Genomic DNA, 7,353 nt, shown 5'->3' on the forward strand with positions numbered 1-7,353 from the left:
GCCCCCATCCCCTGAGAATGCGCTCCTCTACCCTGGGATGTGCACCAGCCCCGCCTCACAGGCCTCCCTGGGAAACCAGACACTGTTCTAACTCCCTCCTCCCTGCGAGTCTGAGGTTCCTTCTTTCTCACTCTCCTCCTGCCTCCCCAGATGTGACTGCTTGGCTGTCTGCCTGGGCAGCTGCCTCCTCTCCTGCCTGCCTCTGAATGCAGGTGTTCCCCAGGGCTCTGCCTTCTCCCTCTTTGCTTCTCCTCCCACGCTTGGCGGCGGTGGTCATGACGGTGATGGCGATGGTAGCGGCCACGGTGATGGTGAGAGCGGTCGTCATGATAGTGATGGTGGGGTTGACGGGAGACGATGGTGGTCATGACGGTGATGACGGTGATGACGGTGGTTGTGATAATGGTGATGGTGGTGATGATGGGGGTGGACGCAGTTATGGGGATAGTGGTGCTGTTGTTAAGAGAGTCTTTCAACACAGGAAGTGCGCTAGGCCAGGCTATGTGGAAGACTTCGTTTTCATGGGCACTAACGCACGGTGTTTTTGCACCTTCGTCTCTCTCTCCCCTCTCGTCTTTCCTCGCTTTCTTACACACACACACACATATGTATACACACTACTTCAATTTCCCAGGGCTGCTATAACACAGCATCACAAGCTGGAAGCCTTAAAATGACAGAAATGTATTCTCTCACAGTTCTAGAAGCCAGATGTCCAAAAGCAAGATGTCAGCAGAGCCATTCTCCCTCTAAGACGCTGGGCGGAATCCTCCCTTGTCTCTTCCTACCTTCTGGTGGTGGCCCTAAATCCTTGACTTGCAGCTGCATCACTCCAATCTCTGCCTCTGTCGTCACATGGCATTTCCCTTGTGCGTCTGTGTCTTTTCTCCTCTTCTTCAAAGGACACCAGGGGCTTCCCTGGTGGCGCAGTGGTTGGGAGTCCGCCTGCCAGTGCAGGGGATACGGGTTCGTGCCCCGGTCCGGGAGGATCCCACATGCCGCGGAGCGGCTGGGCCTGTGAGCCATGGCCGCTGAGCCTGCGCGTCCCGGAGCCTGTGCTCCGCAACGGGAAGGGCCACCATGTCATGATAGAGGCAGAGACTGGAGCGATGCATCTAGACTCCAGGGGACACCAAGGGTTGCTGGCAACCACCAGAAATTAGGACAAAGGCATGGCATGGTTTTGACCTCAGAGCCCCAAGAAGCAACCAACACTGTTGACACCTTGATTGCAGACTTCTGGTCTCCAAAACTCTGAGAGAATACATTTCTGCTGTTTTAAGCCACTCACTTTATGGTACTTGGTTACAGCCACCCTGGGACACTAAGACAGTGGCATGAGTCGCCCAGCGGGGCAGCCCAGCCAAGGCTGCTTCCCTCCAGGCTCCCGAGGCCCCTCCCACAGGCCTCTGTCCCAGCTGGGGCTGCCCCTGTCCCCCATCTGGAGGGCCAGCCCAGCCCCCTCCCCAGTCTCCTTGGGAATCTCAGGCTTGTCCCCTCCACCCATTCTTCACCCAGCAACCAGGAGAATCTTTCCAACTCCCAGCCTGGCGCCTTCATCCACTCTCACCTTCCATTCACTCCTCAACCCCCTGCCATCTGCCCTGGGCCCCCATCCCCTGAGAATGCGCTCCTCTACCCTGGGATGTGCACCAGCCCCGCCTCACAGGCCTCCCTGGGAAACCAGACACTGTTCTAACTCCCTCCTCCCTGCGAGTCTGAGGTTCCTTCTTTCTCACTCTCCTCCTGCCTCCCCAGATGTGACTGCTTGGCTGTCTGCCTGGGCAGCTGCCTCCTCTCCTGCCTGCCTCTGAATGCAGGTGTTCCCCAGGGCTCTGCCTTCTCCCTCTTTGCTTCTCCTCCCACGCTTGGCGGCGGTGGTCATGACGGTGATGGCGATGGTAGCGGCCACGGTGATGGTGAGAGCGGTCGTCATGATAGTGATGGTGGGGTTGACGGGAGACGATGGTGGTCATGACGGTGATGACGGTGATGACGGTGGTTGTGATAATGGTGATGGTGGTGATGATGGGGGTGGACGCAGTTATGGGGATAGTGGTGCTGTTGTTAAGAGAGTCTTTCAACACAGGAAGTGCGCTAGGCCAGGCTATGTGGAAGACTTCGTTTTCATGGGCACTAACGCACGGTGTTTTTGCACCTTCGTCTCTCTCTCCCCTCTCGTCTTTCCTCGCTTTCTTACACACACACACACATATGTATACACACTACTTCAATTTCCCAGGGCTGCTATAACACAGCATCACAAGCTGGAAGCCTTAAAATGACAGAAATGTATTCTCTCACAGTTCTAGAAGCCAGATGTCCAAAAGCAAGATGTCAGCAGAGCCATTCTCCCTCTAAGACGCTGGGCGGAATCCTCCCTTGTCTCTTCCTACCTTCTGGTGGTGGCCCTAAATCCTTGACTTGCAGCTGCATCACTCCAATCTCTGCCTCTGTCGTCACATGGCATTTCCCTTGTGCGTCTGTGTCTTTTCTCCTCTTCTTCAAAGGACACCAGGGGCTTCCCTGGTGGCGCAGTGGTTGGGAGTCCGCCTGCCAGTGCAGGGGATACGGGTTCGTGCCCCGGTCCGGGAGGATCCCACATGCCGCGGAGCGGCTGGGCCTGTGAGCCATGGCCGCTGAGCCTGCGCGTCCCGGAGCCTGTGCTCCGCAACGGGAAGGGCCACAACGGTGAGAGGCCCGCGTAAAAGGAAAAAAAAAAAAAAATGTACACCAGTCATATTGGTTTCGGACCCACCCTAATGACCTCACCTTAACTTTTTTTTTTTTTTTTTTTGGCCATGCTGCGCAGCTTGCAGTATCTTAATTCCCCGACCAGGGACTGAACCCGGGCCCCAGCAGTGAAAGCGCCGAGTCCTAACCACTGGACCACCAGGGAATTCCCTGGCCTCACCTTAACTTGATTATATCTGCAAAGACTCCATTTCCAAAAAGGTCACATTCACAGCTATTGGGGGTTAGGACTTCACATATCTTTTTTTGGTGGGGGACAGAATTCAACCCACAACACACACATGCGTGTGCACACACGTGCACACACACACACACACACACACACACTTCTCTGCACCTTTCTCTCAGGCTTCTATCATTTTCATACCCCGTCCCTCGTACTATCAAACCTTTGCCTTTGGTTCCTCTTACCTTGTCTGTTTTTCTGTCTTTCCCTCCCTTTCTCCATTCTTTCTTACACCCTTTAAGCCGCTCTTGGTCAAGGAACTGGAGGCACAGAGACAGAGGTGGCACCCGTGGTGCCTGTCTTCAAGGAGCTCACTGTCTAGAAAGGAGAGTGAGGTTGAACAGGCCACTGGCCACGCAGCCTCAAGAGGGCTTTGACAGGGACTCAGGGGGCTGAGCGCACAGCTGACGCACCCAGCCAGCCTGTCCTGGGTACTCTGTGCCCCTCCTCACCTCCAGGCCTATCTCATCTTTCTCCCAACTCCACTGCTCAGACACCCATCTCGTCGGTCCCCCTGGGTCAGCGAAGGCTTCTGGGAGACAAGCACCACCCCCCACTCGCGCATGTGCACCTCCCACCCTCCCACTCCTAAGCATCTCTCATTAAAGGGGCTGAAGATTGCCCGGCCTGGCTCTGGGCTTTGCGCTGAAAGGGCTAAATGATATGCTGACACCTTAATTACGGCCCATTGTCGTGGAGCACTGCGGAAATTGTCTGAGTGATCCGCAGAGAATGGGTGCTAACAGGCCCCTCAGAGCCTTTGATTCCCTGTGGCAGATTGGAAAATGACACAAACGATGGCTCTCCTCCAACCGCAGCCCCTGGGTGATGCGGGCGGACCTCCCCCCTCAAACATCTACCTGCGTGGTTGCCACAGGCAGGGGGTCCGGTGTCTCCCTGTGGTCTTGATCCTATAACCGCCTGATTCGGTCCACTGCATAGCAATCTGCTGAGTCGGGCGTTGCACACGTAACCCCGACAGAGATCCTCACCACAACCCAGCTGAGTGAGGACTATTATGCTCCCATTTTACAGGTGAGGAAACGGAGGTCCTGAGTGTTTAAGTCACCTCTCCCAGCTCACCTGCTTATGCAGAGCAGAGCAGCCAACCTGGCTCCCAGCCTGGGCTTCGGCCACCGCAAGACACTGCCACTGTATGGAGGGTGGCTCCTGGCTCAGAGGGGTGGGATTTCCCAAGATCACTTGGGCCATAGCAGATAGGGGCCAGGACCCAGGCCCCTCAATCCCACCCCCACAATTTTTTCCACCAGGGCAGCAATTTGCAAAGTGTATCTGTGGAGAATGTTGACAATAGTAATAACGCGATAGCAGCACCGACCTGTCGCTGAGGTAGACAAAGCACGGGCTCTGGGTCTTGCAACCCCAGGGGAATTTCAGCTCTGCAATCAATGGTGCTACCTTTGTGAGCTGGTTCAGGGAAACGCCGGCCGCTGGGAAGGGGGGAGGCCTTGGTCCTACTCCCCTTCCCACCAGCCCACAGCCCACAGGGGGCAGGGGCCGATTCCCTGGCAGAGCAGCGCCTGCAAATGGGGGGAGGGAAGCTAGGGCCCCCTCGAAGCCAGGCCTCTGACCACCTCCACCTTGGGGACACCCCTCCCTCTGCTACCACTTCTGGGTGGGCAAGGGGCAGGGCTGGGCATCTGACAATCTGGACTTAAAAAATCTGGCTGCTGTAGTGGAATCACAGGGGAGAGGCCCCCTGACATCACTAATTGGCTCCATTAGCTGGAAAAGGAGCGAGGGCATCTCTGTGCAGAAGACATACTCATTCGGCAGCCCCAGGATGGGCAGAACTTGAGGTCGGGACCCCAGAGAAGTGTGCGGGAGCTGACTGATGGGGACCAGCCTGGGAGGAGGGAGAGGGCAGCGGCAGAGGCGCCAGGTGCCCCCACAAGCTCTAGGGCGGGACCAGCCATGGCCTCTGACTGTCATCCCATTCTCCTCCCAGGGGACCCGCCCCCAGGTGAGGGCTGGTCTCCCAGCCCTGCCCCAACACCATCCCGGTGAGGGAGGAGGGAGAAGCGGGAACGCCGTCTGAAAAGCTCAGGCTCTGTGCCCTGTGCTTTCACAAGCGCAGGCCCATTTCACAGATGGGGAAACAGAGTCTCCAAATCATGCATCCTTCTGGCAAAATTGCCTATAGCGCCCGCTTTGTGTCAAGGGCCGTTCTGGGCACTGGGCCCACATCAGGGGACAAGACAGGTCCTCTCAGCCCTTTGGGGACTCGCACCCACAAGAGGAACCTGGCTTCTCGTTGCTTCTCACGGCAGCCAGGAGGAGGCGGGGCCAGGCTGGGAGCGGGTTGAGGCAAAGACTTCATCCGGCAGATGTGGGGACTGCAACTGTGACCCGGCAAGTGACTTTGCTTCCTGAGGCCTCCGTGTCCTCATCTGCAAAATGGGGGCCGTAATGACACCTCCCTCTCAGGGCGAAATAGTCAGTGCCATCAAGCCTGGCTCTTCCACCCCATCCCCTGCTGGCAGGGGTGGCGGTACTGGACAGTCGACACGGCATCTCCAGGGCCCTTCCCACACCCAGCAAAGGAGAATGTTTCCTGTGAGCCTTCTTCCTGCAGCCTTGTTGTTTCCCGTGGCCCCCACAAACTCTGGGAGGCACCGTGGTTGTCCCCGCTGGGCAGAGGGTGAGCCCAAGGCTCAGAGACAGAGCGACTCTTGAGTTCCCGGGAGGTAGACGGGGACTGCTGTGCTCCCCTCTTCCCGTGTGCTCCCACCACGTCTCAGCACAGTCCCTCCCTCGCCACCTAGAACGCTGCCAAAAAGCTTCAGAGCTGCCAAAATGCCATCACGAAACCCAAGCACATTCTTCTCCTCAGGTTCTTTTTCCTTTGGGCCACACCACGCAGCTTGCAGAATCTCAGTTCCCCAACCGGGGATTGAACCCGGGGCCACGGCAGGGAAAGTGCCGAGTCCTAACCCCTGGACCGCCAGGGAACTCCCTCTCCTCAGTTTCCACCCACGAGAAACGAAAACATGCGTCCACACGAAGAACTTGTGCCCAAATGTGCATAGCTGCATTATTCATAACAGACAAAAGGCAGAAACGACTCAGATGTCCAGCAGCTGAGGAAGGGATAAACAAAATGCGGCCCATCGAGACAATGGAATAGTATTCAGCCTAAAAAGGAATGACACGCTGATACACGCTACGCTGTGGACGAACCCTGAAAACAGGATGCCAAGTGAAAGCAGCCAGTCGCAAAAGACCACGTGTTGTATGTATGATTCCATTTATATGAAATGCCCAGAATAGGCAAGTCCATGCAGCAGAACGACTAGTGGTTGCCAGGGCCGCGTGCGTGTGTGCACGCGTGCGCCCGTGCTAATGAGCAGGGAGTCAGTTCCCTTCTGGGGGAAATGGTGAAATGTTCTAGAACTGTGGTGCTGGTTGCAATATCTGTACTCTGTGCAGATACTGCAAACCATTTAATGATACACTTCGAATGTGCGAATTATAACTCACTGAAGCTGTTCCTCAAACCCCGGCGAGTAGACCCCTGCCCAGTGTCTCTGCGATTCAGGCCCTTCACCTGAGCTGAGGGGAGAGCCCAGCTGGGGTACCCCCAGGCCTTCAGACTCCCCACCAAACCCGGGCAGGGCCTCGTGGCACACCCCAGGGGGTGACACAGGGAATCTCCATACGAGACGCTCTGGGCCCGTCCCTGAACCCACGTGGCCGTTCAACCTTTATTCCCCATTCCAGGCTCAGTCCTGGAGCTGGGGACTTGGTGGGGAGCAAGAAACACTCCCTACCTCCAGGAAGTCGACAGACAGATGGAGTAGGGCTGACAAGTAGGCAGAAATGACAGCCCAGTGTGACATTGCTACAATCCCGGCAAGCACGGAGAGGAGGGCTCCTAACCCAGCCTGGGGCCCGGACCATCTCCCAGGGAACGGACATGCAGGCAGACACGGGAAGGAGGTCAGGGGTGGAAAAGTAGCCAGGCAGGGGGAAGAGGAGATGTGAAGGCCTAAAGGCTCAAGAGAGCATGGTGTATTCAGAAGAAGAAAGGGAGGGACAAGGGGCTTGGGAGGGACGAGGAAGGACCCCTGGCTCTGTGAGGAAGGGGCTGGGCGCGTAGAGCTGGAGCAGCCCACAGGTCGGCCCTGAGTAGCCCCTTCCCAGAGGCAGAACCAGCTCCCGGCCATGTCCCCTGCCTTGTTCGCTTTTCTGGGCTGGGGTGCCTGTGACCCCAAAAGGGAGGGTGTCAGCTCTGTACAGCTAGGATCCCCTAACCCGCTCCCCACTCAACTTCTATGTCCACCACCACCACCCACCCACCCCCACCCCACCCCCCCCACCCACCCACACACCCCCACCCCCCACCCCCCCGT

Source organism: Physeter macrocephalus, chromosome 19 (genome assembly GCF_002837175.3).
Source record: "Physeter macrocephalus isolate SW-GA chromosome 19, ASM283717v5, whole genome shotgun sequence".
Taxonomy (NCBI): Eukaryota; Metazoa; Chordata; class Mammalia; order Artiodactyla; family Physeteridae; genus Physeter; species Physeter macrocephalus.